Raw genomic sequence first — 19,569 nt, forward strand, 5'->3', positions numbered from 1 at the left:
AATGCAATCGATTACGATTGTCATTTGTTGCAAACCAGGCACTATAGTAACTTGTAGGCACATATATCATATTACGAGCACTATGAGCCTAATGTGGAAAATGAGGAGCTCAATAAAAAAAAATAAACATTTCCTAAACCGTTATTATATTTAAAATTTGGCTGTTTCCAGTCAAAAGAGCATAAAATTTCTTATAAATTCATACTATTTAACTTTTTATAAAAGTTCTGCAAGCAAGTGAAACATGTGCATAACAAAAAGTACATATTTCATATTAGTAATATGTCTCTGGAATATATCATAAGTTTTCAGAAGCAAAAGTTGTAGGGAAGACTAACTAGAAAATCAGTAAATAAATTAGAAACAAATTTTTAATTGTACGAAAGAAGGTTTAAGAATTTACTATTTACGTATTTCAATTCCCACATTGAAATTTTCAAATTGGAATCCCTACTTTCTAGGATCACTCTTACTATACTTAAAATAATTATATTCCCATCTTCTTGCTATTTAGTTTTTGTTTATAGAGACGAAGTGATAAAAATAAATCGTTATTTACAATGAGGAGGGAGACTAACGAAAATTCGAGGTTTCAAGAATTCCAAAATCCCACTTCCAGAAATCTAAAATCTAAATTCAACGCGCGATTAAAATTCAGACAGTGGATCTTTTTCGTCAATGGAGCGGTTCGAGGCTCTCTCCTTTGTACCAACGCCTTATTTAAGGCTGGGTACTGCAGTACGTAGGATACGATTCCTGTTTTTCCGCTTTTCTTCCACGCGAATCCACAAGCACGCAACAAATCAGCGAAGCAACTCGTAGTCGATTTTATCGCGCGATTTGATTTACGCGAAAGGCGGGGACAGATTAATCTCCATGCTTTACGAGGTGGATACTACACGAGGATACGGTCGTTTCATTGAGACGTGAATTCGATTCGGTCGCCGATGTAACATTTTTAATGATTAATCAAGACGCGACTGTCGCCACGCAGTTACGGTTCGGAGCAACGTCGTCGAGGAACAGCGATACAAAGGATGATGGCTCTAAACAGGATCAAGGAGGCAAAGGATCGAAATGGGTGAGGCTGTTATGCACATCATGATCGCGTTATGATCGCCATAAGATTTTACAGCGGTCATAACGGGGCCCGGGGGCTTTATTGTTGGCTGGACAGCTCGGCAAAGACTACGGGGACCTCTCTTCGTTGGTTGCGCTCCGGGTCTCGTCCGGGGGCTCTGTAAATTCAGCCTGGTTAGGCTCGAGATCTACTCACGACCGTGTCTCTCGGACAAACATTACCAAGGACGAGGATAAATAAAAATGTTTATTTTTTTTTCTGGCGCTCGAAGAGGCCAGGGGACTTGGCCGCTGAAACACTTTTTCTTCTGGAAAGCGACGAACGTTATAACGGATCTTTCGTCCGCAGTTATTCGATGAAACTAGGATTTTGTTAAATAGGTTGAATGCCTCAGCTATACTACAACAGCATGAAAAATGGTGGAGAAACCCCAACGTGTCCTCACTGCTACTAATTTAAATTAAATTGAATCGAAAAATTGTACAATATCTGGTAAATAAATATAAGAAAGAAATGTGCACGATAATGTGGACGGTTCAGAGGCCAATCAGTGTATGCCCACTTTTTTCTGAGAATAAGTTACGCAGTGAAAAAACATTTTTATCATAGAATCTTTCGATCGTGCTTTTTATTATTAATGGCATTGCTATTTTTCTACAACCAATAGTTTGCAAAATCCTTATATATCCCAATTTTAAGGTTAATGGATTTAATTTACTACCTCTAAATAAAATGAGACATCTTCGATTTAATAACAGACCTGATGCGATCATTTAAGATTTTAAAAGTCAAACGGTTCGAAATTCCATTTTAAATAAGCGAGCGACAGCCTGTTCAGATTAATCAAATAAAAAAGTAATATTCGAATAGTCTCAGCGCTAAAGTTTGACCTCCACTGCACTCTCGTGACCGAATAAACGAAAGTCTGTAGAGTGTTCGTCGACGAGGTGAAACGAATTCGTGGATTCCGGCAGCAGGACGGAAGCGGTTGTTCCGGGTAGGCAGATTTATTGGGAAGTCGTCACGGGCCTCAGAATGGTGTCCTGGCGCGGAGTGGACGCAATCAGATTCGCGATTCTTCACGGTACGGGCCTCGTCGAGGGTGAAAAGGCCCAACTACTGTGCGACCGGCCGGTTAAACGGTAAACAGAAGCGGGGACCTTCGTCCGGGTCGCCCTAAATATTTGTGCGGCCCGATTAGTCGCGCGTCCGATTGGAACGGACGCCGGACGTTTCCGTGCCTGTTAAAGAGGAAGAAGAAGAATCCCAGGACGAAAAGCGCACAGGAACGAAAGGGGACCGTGAAAAAGGCCCCGTGACCAGTCGCGTCGGTCACGGCGCGCGATTTTTCCGTCAGACTTTGTTTTTTTTTAACCGGTGGCTGCACGAAAAGGGCTCGCTATTGTCTGCGACACAGTAAGTAAATAGACGAATAAAAACGTCGATGGATAAATAGAATTTTGGGGACAATGTGTGTGCATCGTATCGCTTTTGACAGATTGAGTCGTAAATCTCGATCCGTAGTAACTCTCATATTTGTAGTTATCCTATGCTTTTACGAAACTCTCGTGTCAATATTGTTTTTAACATTTTACGACGTCAAATACTGTCTATAAAGTATTAGTAGAATTGTCCTTATTATTATCGTATATTTTATAATAAATGTTATTGTGACCCTATCGATAAAAACGTGTGCATTGGATTAATCAAGATTTCGATCGACGTACACATTTTAAAAAAATACTAATAGTAAGAATACTTTTGTGACTGTTCTTTTAAACTTTACTTGAATCTATACATAATTTATAAGATTAAGTTTACCTAAATTGATATTTATTTAAATATGATCGAAAGTTTAAGAAATACAGCGTTTATTTTTATCTACGAAGATACACCCTCCAACCCTGTTCTATTTATTTATTTATGGAGGGAAGACTGTAAGAAAATGACGATCATAGCGGTAGACTTTCAAAGAGAATTTATGTAAATTACATAAATGCTTCGTTCAGAGACTTCCTTTTTCACCCCTGCTGTTCTTACAACCGTGCCACCTTTATTGCCGGCAATACTGCCACTGTTTTCCGTAACAAATCGCCCTAACAGTCGCTTTCCATGATTTACGACACGTGTTTCGACGAAGGACCAACAACGGGCGAGTGAAAATCCAGTTGAAACGGGAGCCCGACCTGGCGCCCCTTTCTGCGACCGAGTGGCGCGAATTCTGTTTTGCAAACCTTGAAAGAGAAAGGGCACAAAAACAACCTTCGAATATCGGTCAGCTGTCCGTGACGTACGCGCCAGAAGGCGGGAGGTTGTCCTTAAAAGGAATTTTTGACAAGGGACGAGGCTCCTTCGAAAGAAAAACAAACATGGCACCTTCGTCCGCTTGGTTTTTAAACGAAATTTACTAAAAATGCAAACGTTTGCGTTTTACTCTTGTTTCTGTAAACCCAACCCTAGAAAAGACTTAATTTTTTAAAGGTTCAAACGTTAAGTAAGTTCAACCTTTTCTAGGTTAAATCTTTTCTAGATTAGGTGAGCAAATACCAAAGTATGGCGGATAATAATATTGCTACCTAATTTGTTGGTATTTGTTTTCTGTATACTGTTCACATTCTTTTTATATAATTCCTAAACAGTTTAAAAAGTAACGAGACTTTATACTCGGTTTTGGAAACGAAAAATTAAGGCAGCAGCCCTTTGTTTTCTGTTTATACAGGGTGTTCGACCAGCCCTAGGAAAAATTTTAATGGGAGATTCTGGAGGCCAAAATAAGACGTAAATCAATAATACCAATTTGTTGTTCGAGGCTTCCTTAAAAAGTTATTAATGTATAAGGCTATCGATATGTCAGTAAGTAGAGTTTCTCATGCTGAGTGAAAACCACTACAGCTGTTAGCAGATTGTGGTTCTACAAGCGGAACTTTAAACGTTAATAACTTTTTAACGAAGCCTCAATCAACAAATTGGTACTCTTGATTTTCGTCTTACTTTGGCCCCCAGAATCTCCCATTAAAATTTTTCCCAGGGGTGGTCGAACGTCCTGTATATGTATAAGAAGTTATCGAAGCTATTCAACATTGTTTGCAAGAGAATTAGCAAGGCTGACAGTCTTTAAAATACAATTTTTCAACCTGTAACGTTGGTGAGATTCGTTTAGTCCATTGCCAGAAGAAATAAAACGCCTTTCCAAGGGGTGGAAGGAACGAAGTACTAACGCTGAATACGCGATAAGGATACGGATGCAAATGTGGAGGAAGGAACAAGGGGAAAAAAGGAAGAAGAATCCTGCGTGGCGAGCGAACGCGAAAGGGCTCGTGCTTCCGGCCGATCGCCTCGTTAGCATCGTCGTGTTTCCAGTTGGTGAACGATAACCGCTCGTTAACGGCGATTAAACGGCGAGCTAAACATCGTGGTGCCGCGAGACGAAACAATCTCGAAGGCACGTCGAGACCCGATTAAAATAAACAAGGTGCTGCTCGCCGCCTCTCGTACCCTCTATCGACTTCCACTCATTTTATTTCCATCCCCGCGTGTTCGTTTCACGCGACGCAACCGGATCGATCGAATTTTTATTTCGATTAACCGACGAGACAAATGATTTTCCTGTGCTGACCGATCGTTCCGATTAATCCGACCGGGCCACGAAACCCAATAATAAAAGGTGGACGAATTCTTCGGACTCCCCGGAGCTAAGCTTTCGACTCTGACACATTATTATCCACGCTACGTACAGCAAAAATATATTTTTTCATTTTTGAAAATTGAAAAGTTGAGATTTCCAGGAAAACTGAAATTATAAAGTATTGTGATATAGAATTCTTAGGATAAATTTCTTTTATGACATATTAATCCCTTGACGTAGGATTTAATTTCATATAATTTTTCAAATGTACATTATTTAATTTTGTTTAAATTTGTTCTTGAAGGAGTGACCAGAATAAAGAACAGATTTGCTTTACGAATACCTCGCCAATGTAAAAATGTGTTGGTTTTAATATAGAGGGTGGTCCATGCAACTTGTGCACGAAAAAATGTTGTATAGAAAAATTGCATGGTTTAACGGAGTACATTATGTAGTACATTTACTTTTTTTATAGATGGAGGCGTTTTTTAAATAGGATGCTATATTTTTTATATCAAAATATAGAAGTATATCGAATTCTGAATAAAAAAGTATTGACTTTTATTAGCCCTCAATCTAATTAATTTTACTTCATTACTTGACAATTTTACTAACTCAACCTTATCATAGATTTTATTGTAGGGCACAGGGTTAAACCAACGATAATTTTGACGAATAACTTTAATTATCCATGAGTTATGTATCGATATTCAAGTTTTATTTATAAAACAGTTAATCGAATGAGATTGCATTGGTAACTTAATTAACATAATGAGTTTTAAATAAATGAAACGTATTGAAAAGTCTAATTTCTCTTGTTCGATTCAAATCACTCGTTTCGATGAATAACGTTTACTCGTGAAAGCAGCGCGTCCTTTCATCTGGCTCCGTTTCACCGCGTGTCCAAACAGAAAAAGAACAGGTGAGAAGAAAAGAAGAAATCTCGTCTATGAAGAGTCTCGCGACGAAAACGGAGAACATTCCGTAGACGCCTATTTAAACGGACCGCGGAGATAAGAAAGACCCTGGAGCCAATACAAATTTCCGGTTCACAAAGGAGCCGTGGAGCAAGATTACCAACCGTCTTTTAAAAGAACGTGTACTCCTTTTGAAGTGATAAAACAACGTACTCTTACTTTTAACTTATCGAATACAAATGTACCCTTCTTAAAACGACGGAATAAAGTGATCGGATTATTTAACCTGACTCGATCGATTATTTTATAATAATGTAGATCGCAACAGTATGTAACGTTTTACGTTATTGTCGTAAACAAGAGTTGATCTTCTGGGTCTTAAAACAAATTTTCACGTCCAATATTAGTCTCAATATAATAATTTACAAATGAAATATTAGAAATATATAAAATTTTTGTTTTATGAGAGGAATTGATTTTTTAATATCAAGTAGTACAACAAAAATGTAACGCAACCAACTATTGGAAAAGCAGTATTATTTTACAAATAAAATAAATATTGGATCTAATTTGTTTTACCCTCAAGAGCATATCTGCCTAGACCATGCAAAATAGCGTTGAAAGGGGTACATGGTCTTCTGTTCCTGGATTATATTGCTCCAATGTAAAATCAGGACAGTCTCAAAAAAAATAGGTGAAACCATCGTCCAACGGAGGAAGATGAAACGTAAGTGTTACGAAAACCTAACCTCACACTGAGATTAACGAGGACTTGTAACATAATCATATCACAGAGGGACCGTTGAAGTCTAACCAAATAATGAAAAATATAATATAATTTACAAATAAAATAATATACTTGATTCAATTTTCTTACTTTCTGCCTGGACCATATAAAATGGCGTCTACAGGGATACGTGGTCTTCTGTCCCTGGACTCTGGACTATATTGCTCCAAAGTCGGGACAGTCTCAGAAAAACTAGGCAAATCCACAATCTAACGAAGGTTGAACTTAAGCGTTACGAAAACCTAACTTCACATCGGGATTAACGAGGACTTGTAACGTAACTGTCGATGTCCGTCTAGCGGTGGAAGATCGGTTGAGGAACAAATCTCGGCGGGTACACCGGTACGTACATCGGTCGGTGTAAGCTCAAAGGAACTTGAACTAGACGGAAGAAGAAGAAAAGGAGGCGTAGCGAGAAGAGGAAGAAGCAGAAGACGAGAACGAGCGAGCGAGAGTCCTGAGAGAGTCCGGTTGTTGTACGCTGGCAGGGTCGGGGGTCTTAATAAGGTGGAAAGAGGCGCTTTCGTGCCGGTTGATGCACGAAGAGGAGACCGATAGAGGGATCCGAAGGGCGGCAGAGTTCACACCTCGCCTTGAAAAGGCGCCTTCGTGCCCTGTTCCATTCCTGTCTCCTTCTTCGTTCATCCTACCTCGCCGGGCCGCCTCGATCCCTCTTCGATCCTTCTTCCCTCGCGCTTTCGATCTCCTTCCACCTCGCGTTTCTCGCTCCCTTTCGCTTCTCTTCGCCTCTCCACACTCCGGCGATTCTTCGTCCATCCTCCTGCGCGCCTCTTCCACCCTCTCCGGGGCCTCGTTCTCTTCGTGTTTGCCCGCCTCGTTAACGCCTCGCGGCCAGAGCGGACGTTGCACACGCAGCTATTTACCGGCCGCCTTTGGCCCTCTCCCTCCCCCTCGTCGAAGGTGAAGGTCTCAGACGCGCAGGAACACGGAGAGAATAGTTCCGAGGGGAAACCGCGATACGGAGATGATTTTCTCTCGTCGTGGAAAATATTTCATAGACTTCGTTTCGGTCGCCTTTTGACTTCTTTCGATGTCCTCGTCTTTAATAGCCCCGATACGCGATCAAGAGGGTTGCAATTCAATTTTTGACCATTTCTTATAATAGTGCACATGTTAATAGTAAAATTGATACCGATTTTAATAAATAAAGTCATTTTCTTAATAAAGTTATCGGTTTGTATAGAGGACGCTGCGGATGTAGGCAACTGAACCGCCATGTTGGTTGTAACCAATATGGCGTCCGTGTCTACTGAAATTTTGGACAGTTTTGATATATTATGAAAATGTTGAGATAAATAACGTACTTTGTGGAATATAAGAATTGATATTTAATAAATTTAGTAAGTTAAGACTATCTGATGGCGATTTAATGGATGCAATTGTGATCATCAAATAGATTTTAAGTTTTATGGGCATTGTGATATTTAGAGGTGGTACAAAGTACATTTTTTATTTATATTTAAATTATTTTAAAGCAAGTCAGACTAGGTCTATCGCGTGTATTGAAGAATTAATGAAGACGGCTCTTTAATGAAATTTAAATTTTAGATTAATTGTATCAGAATCTTTGAAAATACAATTTTTGTCGCCATTAATCAGGATTTTGTATCGCACAAATTACAGAAGAGTCTTCCTTGTTAGACGAACGTTCTATCATCGGAATACCCTCTTATACGAAGATTCTATTAGTCGACCTTGTACCACGATTAGTATATTCTTGTAGAATATCCCTTCTCCTACGGAAACACTCTACTATAACGGTGAAAACTAATTCTGATCGTCACAATTTAGCATAAAACCGGCGATGCATGCGTTCACACCTAATAATAGCGTTAAAGTAGAATCACGTGGGGCCAACGACAAAAATGACACACGAAAAAATTCATAAATTGGAGAGGATATTGTCGCGTCGCGAGCCCTCCGTATGACCGTCAAATTACAAACGAGCCCAACTCAGAAAGAGCCTTGTAAATACCGTCATATAACAAAATTTGTTCTTTCCATACCTGCGCACCAGATGTCTAGCAGTTGTGCGTCAAGCCCGTTACAAACGTTTTTTCCAGCAATTAGGAGTCTAGTTTTAATGCACGCCACGGTCAACCTTCAAGGATACAATATCACTTTCGCGCGACCACCGACACAGCCAAAAACAGAAAATTTTGGTGACACCCACACCACCCCTTCTTGCCGGGGCTGGCCGTTCACGCCTTACAAAATCTTGTAACCTATCAGTGTTTTTCGCATATTAGTAACCGCCCAAATAGAACTGTATAAAGAGCGACGCTCGCTCAGAAATAAAGGATTCAACAAGAATTTTGCGGAGCATCAACAAACCGACAAGTATTCATTTTTTCGAGTCACCGAATTGCATATCCATCATAAGTTTAAATACAGTCCACTTTCAAACATAAAATATTCGCACAAAGTTAAGTCGGCGTGCGAAGTACGGGTTTAACTTTCCGAACAACGTCGGTGGAAAATTCGTACACGACAGATATAACATTGGTCAGAATTTATGGAATAGAGAAAGCTACGATTTTTTATATTAAACGCAGAAGTCTTCATCCAGAATTTTTGAAACGTGTGTGCCACCAAAAAAAGGGATTCTGTGTGAGGAAAAGTGGGGTAAAACCTCATATCTAAGATGTTTTTGTTGCCCAAAATTTCAAATAATACAATAACACATTAAACTTTAAAAAATGAAAGTTACACAATGTATTTCGATATTTTCTTTTTCTGATGATGATCCATCATCGAATCAGTTATTTAGAAATTCAACAGGCAAGTTCGTCGTGGTTCGAGCATATCCAAAAAACTATAAGGTTACTATTGCGCGAGAACGTCAATTCTACATCCACATGTATGTCTAATAACACTTTCTAATCCATTTTGATTTTTAGTTATAATATAATATAATATAAATATTTAACAGTGTTTGAATGCTGTGAACGTATTTGAGTTTTAATCAATATGGCATTTTGGGGATCAATATCTATTTTATAGTTCCGGTAATTAATTAACGAAGATGTCGAATTAGTTACCAAGATGGTAGTCTCGATCGTTATGACCTACTCCTCGAAATATGTATATTTTTAAATATTTTTAAATCAAATAATATTACCTTTTGGTCAAACATTTAAACATTGCTCCTTATTGCCAACATAATGTAGGTGCATAGGTTGACGATTCTTACACTTACGTAACCACAATTTTATTATTTTTATAATATACTTGACACTAAAGTATGAAAAATTTAACTATGTTTACCATCACTGTAAATTACATTGAAACTTATGCTATGTCCGGTACTAGGGGACACCTAATGATCTGTTCAAATTCTATACCAACAAAAACCTTAAGTGCCCGGTACTAGGGGAACTCCCCTATTTCATATTCTTCAGGAATTATAGGATCATACCCTGATTAAAATTGTTCTATCTTTACCACCCTCCTTTGCTCATAAAAATTGTTTAATTTTGGCTATTCCGCGAACCTCTAAATTAAAAAATAAAGGTGATTCTACCACTTGCTCTCTGGCTCAAAGACGGAAGCCCATCGTGAACTCGTTAGGAATTGTCAATACGCATCGTACTCTCGATGTCCAGTGGGCAGCCCCTGACGGAGCCACGCGAAGGTATAAAAAAAAGAAAAAAGAAACAACGAATCGTTTCCGACGCACCGAAAACCGAGAGGAACCGCGACAGCGATGAGCCCGCGGAGAATATTTCAAGTTGTCGCAGCGGCCGGTGGCCGAGCAAGGCGAAGGCGAGACGACGCGGAGAGTTTCGCACAGGGTACAAGAAAACCATTAGCAGCCGCCATCGTCGGGGCAAGAAGTTAAATTAATTACCGGGGTTCCGAGGTGGGTATCCAGCTGGAGGGAGCAGGAGGTTCAGCGCCAGAAAGGAGAAGGGACCAGGGCAGAACGAGTGCCACCGCATGCCGACGAGCATTCCAGTCCCGTCCGCGCTCCGATGACTCGCTTCGAATTAGGACAACACGAATAAAGGGGCCCCCGGTCAACGGGGAAAAACCGCCCCACGGGGCCCGGCGGCTTCGCGTCCTGGAATTCCAGGCCGTCCACGGGCCCCGTGTATCGCGTCTCTACCGCGAAAAATACGGCCGGTTTTTAGAAAGCGCGCCGAGAATTCGCGGACCAGAAACTTGGAGAACGCGCGGCACCCTGGGACCGTGATTTTTCCATGGGCACCGACGAGGTCGACCCACGGCGCTCCGAAGCGTCCTCGAGGACGGAAATTCGACAAACGGTAAACGTTGACGTTGGAGGGTCTCACTGACCAAAGTCATATACTTGTCCACTGCGCGTCGTAACTATGAAACCACCCTAAAATTTTCAATTTTTGTCATTTAACCCTTTGCACTTGTATTTATATTTGAGAATGTATCTTTCATTTATTTTATTTTATATGTCGTAAATCATTAGAAAATCTTCATTACCGACATTCGTGTCACTTCACGTTGTATAAATAAAATCATGTAAGCCTTAATCGATACTTAAATTTAATCGATGTGAAGAATGTCATCGAAAACGCAAACGTGCGAGTGGTTGGCGTTGACGTTTGGATGTGGCCTTTGAAGGTGGTCGAGTTGGTTGTCTGGATACCAGAACACGAAAAGAAAACAACAGAATAAAAAGGGTTTCCGGACGATAAAGACGAGTGATATAAAAGTTAAATAATCCCTACAAAAGACTCGTCAGTTTTCGTTGATTATTCTTTCTTTTTAATAAAGTTTGTTCGAGTTAATAGTTAATCGTTAATTAGTTGAAAATTTTAAACACGTGAACAAAATACGTGAACTTTTTTGTGCATTTTTTGGTGGTTTACAGTAGACGTGGTTTACAGTATACCCGTTAAACTTAATCTGTAGAAATTCTGTGAAATTCGCCAATAAAAAATATAAAATTCATTCGTTTGCACCTTTCCAAAATTTTTAGTGTGCTCGCGACAGTAAATACGTTTTACTGCCTCTGCTTTTTAAATGCTCGCTAAGATGAGAGGCGACCTCTTCGCCCCAAACGGTTTTTAAAACTGTACATAATGACTTTTATCACTGTGCAATTAATCAAACAGACATATAATACTTTGTTATTAACCTCACCCAAACGAATATTATTGATTTATTACGTATCCCCATCATACAACACCTTTTATTACTTTTCAGATTGTGATAATATTGTAATACTATTTCTCGACTAGTTATAATCTCTCATATGCATTGTATCTTAGAGAATTTTAATGATTTTAAACGTACGGTCTTATAATTCAAAAGATATTTGTATTTAGATGACTTTTTATATTTTATATTTTTTGAGGTTTTGTAACTCTAAAAGAGTCACGCGACACAGTGGTCGAAACGTTGGTATACTAAACATACTAATTTCCTAATTCTCAGTCAAAAGAAAATTCTTCTTTCCTTAGATCGTGTGTAATTTTTTGTTCAACAATAACTTCCTTTCTTCTTCGCTAATAATATTAAAAATTGTGAAATTAATATCCACAATTCAGTTTTCAACAAACTAAAGTACAAATTTAAAAAGAAACAATAATAATTAAAGAAGACAAACAAGGTAAAAATACAAAATTGAAAACTTGTACGAGCAGAATTTGAGGTAGGTCGATTTTGGAGCGTTCTTTATTACTGTACCAACTTTAGAAAAATGCTAGACAATACTGTACCTCGCAGAAATAAGGACAGATTTTTCCAAGAAAAATTGAACGATACGGATTTCAAAGAACATGGCTAATTTCTTATCTTCTGTATTCGCGGTTATCGGAAGTAAAATACGACGTTACGGAGAGAATAGGAGCGTAAACGTCAATATTTGGCATCGATCCTCCGGACAATTGGAAAAACAGTTAATGAAAGCTGTTGGTGAACTGTTTAATAAATCTTCGACGGTCCCGATGGACGTGTCCGTTTGCTCGAAAGAATGTAAATTCAACGGATTCCGGAGGGTCATCGCGGATGAGTTTGATAACCGAGAACGATAGACTTCGAAGTCATCTTGGAACAAATTACCGCTCATTGGATTCCAAAGGCGTTATCAAGAATCTAGAGGAGTCCGATGATACCGGATAGAAGCATTCTTGGGTTAGGTATCACGTGGGAAATGTATTTTTGATACATTTTACGAGGAAACGACGGGCAATATCGACCAATCTAACGGCGATCGTAAATATTAATGAATCTTTAACCGAGTCCTCCTCATCTACTATTTAGCAGCTTCAATTCTACCTAATAACGTATACGACTTTTATTAAGGAAATTGCAGAATGTATTTAATTATTGAAATTACGAAGAACGTTATACAATTGTTTATGGATTTCGATTAGAAATCAGCAAAGTTGTTTTTCGAATTAAATTTGTTCTTCTTTGTTTTTTTACCAGCGTCAGTAAAAAAGGAACATGTATTTATAATTTATTTATAAGAAAAATAGAAGGGTTTATTACTCTTTTTTCTTATGAATATTCTTATGAATATTTCTTCTATCCATTTATGGTAGAATTTATTAATAAAACAGTTTCGAACACATTTTTATAACATAATATAAATTTAGATTAGTTGCTATTCTTCTAGTCGAAGTACTGACAAAATTACAGTTTAAATCTTATTTATCTACACATTTACAATACCATGATACGTGCCTGTTTTCTGCCGGATAGCTCAATTGTTGTTGTACAATTTTGAATTAAAAATTGCAGGGGCGATTATACGAAGCAATACAAGAGTACTTGTCAGGGTAGAATGGCGTAGAATGGAAGAAGGATCTTCCGATTTAATATCGTTTGTCCTCGATGAGTAATTGGTGTATCTTCGAAGACAAATAACGACGCGACGGCGTCAGCGTAGGCGTCACCTTCGAGGGTAGTAGACGCACGAAGAAGACGAGGCTCGAAAGTAACCGGATAAATCAAGACGCAATTTTAGAGTGATTTAATACTTTTAATCATCGACTGTTGTCACGACATTACCTTGAAACCTACAAACTGTCCACCATTGTACACTATGTAAAACGGTTGATTCCATTCGGAAATTTCCAGTTACGATAAAAATCTGTTTCACGTATTTACATGTTTGATATCGTGTTTAAAATGATTGTATGTTTACAAAAGAAGTTAAAAAAATTCCTTTTAAAAGTTTACATTGCCTCTTAAAATATGCCTCTACCATCATCAAATAATATACGTTCTCACACTTGTTTAAACGTAGCAATTTGGATTTTGGTATCGTCTAATGAATAATTAAAATATTTTATTGTAATTTCAATTTCATAGCTTTGTTTTTAAATCACTAAATACTAGAACTACTGACAGTTATGGTGTACTTATTTGCACCAAAGAAATTAAAACGATATATACCTGAAGTAATATATAATGTAGTGGATATAAATGTTTATTAATTTTTTTTTATAAAAAAGACTACGTTAAATTTTCAAAAATTCAGTTGAGTAACTTCTTTGCAATTTATATTGGAAACTATGAATGGGCCATTTCGACCACTTTGGTAGTTCTAGTGCTGATCATACAGTTATCAGAAAGGTTTCGAGCCTACAATTATCCGAATCTTCGAACGATCTTAATTTTTTCGACGGGGAAAAAATTTGGCAAGGTACGAAAGTTGAAAAATTGACTTTTGATCGGAAGTCGTCGCTTTTTGAGTGTGAAGAACGCGAAAATCGAAGTGGCCGCCGAGCACTAATCAGAAGGAAAAGGAAAGAACTAGCCGGAAAGAGGTAGAAGGAGAAAATTCACAAGGGAAGTGGTCGGTTGCCGCCCCATTAATTAACCGCCCCTCTTGTACTTCCCCTCCCGTTGCTCCTCTTTCGTTCCATCAAGGGCGCAGCCATTCACAGCTTGCTACGCCGATATCTCTCCCTCTCTTTCTTTCTGTCCTCGCCTCTGCTTTCCTCCTTTTACCGTCCCGATGTACCGTGGAATACCTTCGGGATAGTTCCAACGAGCGATTAATTATATCGAACGGCCGGGCTCGGAGAAAAAGGGAGTTAATTACGAATTACCTACAATTACGCGGCCAATCGGCGCGTCGACCGTAAACCGGGACACTCGACCTGTTGTACTTGTCGAATCTCGTTTAGTTTTCGTTTCGTTCCTCCCTTTACTCGCGCTCATCGTCACCCCCCCCCCTTCATAGCTTTAATAATCTATTAATTTGTACAAACACGTTCTAATTCTAAGAATTCCATCTAAATGGTACTAACCAGTTTAATCTCTTTCTTAAAGTGGTCATCCCCTGTCTATACTATTAGGCCATTCTATAAGTTTGTGCAGAATTTTTGTACTAGAATTTAAGGAGGGGAAACCACTGTGGCGGCTGAAAATAAAGGCAATTTTCGAGAATTTTTTGGACGTAACTATCGAAACTTTTTCTGATAAATGTTTAATGTTTTCGAAAGTACATTTTTTGAACTACTTCTTGTAAAAATCTTGTACAAAGATATTAATTATTATAATCATAATAGGAACCAGTGTGAGACCTCCTAAAATTTGTTAGAAACGTGTGGCTTGAAACAAGAAATCATGCAATTTTTGAAAACTATAAGACAGTAGCTTTGGTTGCATGTACGGATTTTAAAAAATAATTATTTGTTATAAAATGGTTTGAAAATTGAAGGAAAAATCTCAAAAAATTGTGAGAAAATCAATATTTCTTTTAACACACATGTATCTTCAGAACACGTGTCGCTATAACTCGCGGCACAATGAAGTCAAAATCATTATTTTTCTATCTTTTATTAGCCTGCTGAAGCTAAAAACAACCAAAAAAATCGATATTTCAACTTCAAAATACTGTCAATTTTTAATTACCCATCTTTTTCTGTCCTTTTGCTACCTGCTGTAGAACAATATAATATCCTGGTTAAGAAACTTTTTCATTTGTTTGATTTAGACAAACAGAACGGCTGGAATCGCGGAAGCCATCAAAACACTTTTTCGGTACGCGATTGCATACGAGGCTCTGTGCTGCCACTAATTTTGATTATTTCTCGCTGTAGAAATGTATGAATATCTCTAAAAGAGCAATAAATATATATACAAAACGCTGACTCAAAAAGTTCCGTAGTTTCTTTATAAAAAAATACCAAAAATAACATTAAAAAACGCGTTTTACAGTAGAATCGTTTATCATACGTCGAGCTCCACATAAAATATCGCAATGCAAACATAATTTGTCCAACCTCCCCTCTAATGGAACAACAAAAACTCTTTTTCCGTTTCGCTAATAAAATAAAAAATAAAATAAAGTCAAACAGTAAAAATTGGGAAAAGTGACCAAATCGCCGAGTCGCCGTAAATGAAATCGATCTCGATCGCGATTTGATCGAGTATGGCCAGCGTAGTCCTCGTGCATTTGTTTCGACGGGATTAAAAATAATGCGAGGCAATCTGGTGCACGTAAATTCCGCGGCGATTCGCGAGGGGCGATAAAATTGAAAATATCCGTTCCCTCGGCGTCCGTGTCATACAAAGTTACAAACGACGCGGGTCGGTGGTTTATTGACGCGAGCGGGGGGATAATATTTCGCGAACAGATTCGAGATAAGTAAGACGGTGAAGATTTAATGCCGTTAGGTACGGTCCCACGAAACGTAGGCATATACCAGCCGAGCCATATCGGCGAGGACGATTACACGCCGTGGAAGCCATTGTTGTCTTCCTATGGAAATTAATTGAATGTATTTGAATAAGCGCGTTGTTCGCCGCTTGTTCCTACTTGCCCACCTACGCCGAACACGCGCGCGCCATAAACCGAGACTGTGATCGAACTTCTACAGGACGCTTCATGCGCACGGAAGACGGGAATCGTCGAAATTATTGGCGAAATTCTTATCGAAAACGAACGAATGCTGATCTATCCATCGTACAACTCCTTGCGAAATTTTTAACCAACGATGTGGAACCATTTGTATAATTAAAAGTTATACATTTTCTTCCCGAAGAAGTCCAAAGAAACTTCGAAAATTGTTTAAATGCTAAAGCGTTGGTATATTTAATAATTTGTATACGTCGTAAACTTACGAAAACTTTTCAAAAGTGAAACGAGCTTATAAAAATTCCAGGTCGACGAGAATTACAAATCTGTAAATATCACTGGAAATCTTGAAATTGTGACGATCAGATTTCATCCTATGATTCTAATTTATTTTTTAACGCTTCATTTTAAAAATTATTCCTCCTGAAACCGTTATTAGAAGAATACATAATATTTTCAATAAAACAAGTAATATCGTATCATCAGATTCTCCAGTTACATTCGGTGTCGCTAAATATTGGTTTCTACTATGTTTTACTTTTTTTTAATAGTATTTGATGTGGTCTAACAATTTCTGTCCAATAATATACAAAGCAATTTTTAATAATATACAAAACAAATTGCATAAGTGACTTCGTGTGCAGTGGGAGGTGAAATATCGTAACGTGGAAATCACCGAGTGTAATATACCCGGCAAAATTATCGCGAGATTGGCAAACGTCACGGTCAGGGAGATAGAGTTTTATTTATTTTTCGTTTCCGAAGAGGATAATATGTTTCGTGCAATACTGCTGTCGGAGTTGGCCGAAGAGAAACGCTTAGAAATCCGTTCCCCGTTCAACGAATATTCTACTCCCGTGCGCGTTGTATAACGATCGCATAATGCAAATAATTCTGTGCGTACCTGTAGCGCTGCGTGTAATACGCATACCCGGGGCCAGCGTGCTGGGCCCCAGGCCATAATGCATTGCAACAGATAGGACATTGTGTTACTGTAAGGGCCCTTGCTTCGGCCGAGTAGAGTTGCCTTCTGTACAATGCACAATAGGCATGTACCGTGTATTATACAGTTATTTGTTTATTTATTAACCACGGGGCCCGGCGCTTTGTCCTATTAAAAAGAATCCATTAGTTCGAACGCGATTGCCGCGACGTGTGATCTACGAAAATGGTGGAAAAGGCGCGTAGTCAGAAATATGTACGAAAAACGTTTAATAGACGTAGATCAGCATTTCACTACCGAGAGGTGAAGGAAATTCCACCAGTCAACAAAACGCGTGTTTGTTTTTAAATTAAATTCAAAATAAAAATAAATATTTCACTCTTTTATGCGTGGGAAACATTTCAACCATCTCGTGTTTATCATAAGTTAACATTATTCGATTGTTTAAACTGCAATATAAAAATATAGGATAGTGTACAATTTAAATTATTAAGTATTTGTTTTTTGGACGAGTCTGTGAATCTCAGAAGTAAATTTTACTTCGAAAATAGATTTGTATATTATACATACATTACATATTACAAACAAGATTCTCCCTTCGATATTTACATATTTATATAACGGTAAAACCTATTATAAATTTATTATTCGCATTCTACATACCAGTCCTAAAAAAAAATATTTATAGAAAATTTTCTTTCGCAAAAAGAACGACTCTATGTTGCATTCATACATACACAGAGTCTTTGTGCAGTGATCAACATTGTTTACGTCTACGTTATAATTTCTTTAAATATAGCAATTTGAATTTTAAATCTCAAATTTTTACTTTGGGCACAAATGGGTTAAACGATAATAGAAAAAGTTACGAAAAGACCCAAGCAACGCCTCTAAACTTTTATTCCAAAATAAAATGCTTTTTTCCCCACGTTTCGTATAATACGTGCGTCGAGACAAACTGGCTGGAATCAATTTGTCGGCGTTGGTAAAATCAACGTTGGCCCGTCGCAGTAATTTGTCGGAAATACATTTTAATATCAAGAAAATTACATACTTCGCAAGAATGTCGTCGAACCCCCGAGCGTAAATCGCATTGACGCGAATTTTTTCAGCCCAACGAACGTCAGCGATGCTCCAAGCGATGGCCGGAAGAAATAAGAGGCGTTGCTCGATTCTTCTGCCACGAAACACACGAATTTCAAATTCGAGAAATATTTAACTTCTTCCACTTTGAACTTTTGAACAGTGTTGTTTTTGAAAAATCGATTTAATGATAAAGAGGCTATGCATAAAACACGAAAGTTCAATTTTGCGCGTGAACAGTACGTTTCACCATTTTTCTTTCGAACAAACGCATCGTGCGATCTCTTCGTAGAAATTAACCACTTCCTTACACCTACTATAGCATTTTTTCCGAGATCCAGACGAACGTCATCGGCGCGGCGAACGATGGGCGGAAGAAATAAGAGGTGTCGCCTCGCCACTTCCCGCCAGCGCGCATGAATTTCAAATTCGACGACGCAGGCGTAATTTGCGAGCGTCGAAAAAAAAGGAAGAAAATCGCGATCAACGTTGAAATTTTCGCCGTGCCCGGTGATAGCGTCTTGTTAATAATTTTTCACCGTGGCAATCGTTGGCGTTCCAGGCGCGACAACGACCAAACAAAATTCTGCGAAACTCTTGTCTTCCCGATCAATTTCCAACGAGCTTTTATAGCCCGTTATTACGCGTCAAAAGCTTCGATCGTCCGGGGATCGATCCTTCCGCATGAAACATTCTATTACCTTCTCTCCAAACACTGCACTTAACGTTCCGCCTTCGTCGCGAGTCGAGCCGACGATTTTTCATTTTGCTTTTGCACGCGTTAAGTATCGCGAGCAGATCGCCGTCGGCCGATAACCAAACAAGAACGACGATTTTTATGGGTACGCGAGTAATGGCCGTTATAAATATAAATATCAATCGAGGAACCGATTTACAGAATGATCGAGGGGACCGACGAATTTGCAAAATTAACAAAAGTACGGTAAGGGAGGAGGGGGAAGGGGGGTGGGGACTCGATAATGGCAAGAAATTAATAAGTTATACGAAGGTAACGTGTAACCAAGAAGATACGACGACCACAATCACCGAGCAGTAGTACGAGAAGAGGACGAAGGTGGAAGGAGATGAGCGAGCGAGGAGAAACAATAAGAAGGATGAAAAAGAAAGGGGAAAAAAAAGAAGTAGTAAGAGCACAAGGGCCAAAGGAAGACCAGGCAGTGACGATCCTTTCCCACGTCGGTCATCGCCGACCTCAAACTGGTCATCGGATCCCCGGTCGCAACGGGAGGAAGGAAGTGGTCGGGAAGATCATTTTACAGCGAAGACCGTCCCATATTTTGCAAAACTTTCTTCTT

The 19,569-nt window shown here is 38.7% G+C and overlaps 1 protein-coding gene across 1 annotated transcript in view; it reads right to left on the reverse strand.

Annotated features, from left to right (window-relative positions):
- LOC122401304 (sonic hedgehog protein A) overlaps positions 1 to 19,569 on the reverse strand; it is a 75,306-nt gene that overhangs the window by 37,064 nt on the left and 18,673 nt on the right. The window lies entirely within an intron of this gene.

Source organism: Colletes gigas, unplaced genomic scaffold, assembly GCF_013123115.1.
Source record: "Colletes gigas isolate AHSC1104 unplaced genomic scaffold, ASM1312311v1 Colletes_gigas_Sc00023, whole genome shotgun sequence".
Taxonomy (NCBI): Eukaryota; Metazoa; Arthropoda; class Insecta; order Hymenoptera; family Colletidae; genus Colletes; species Colletes gigas.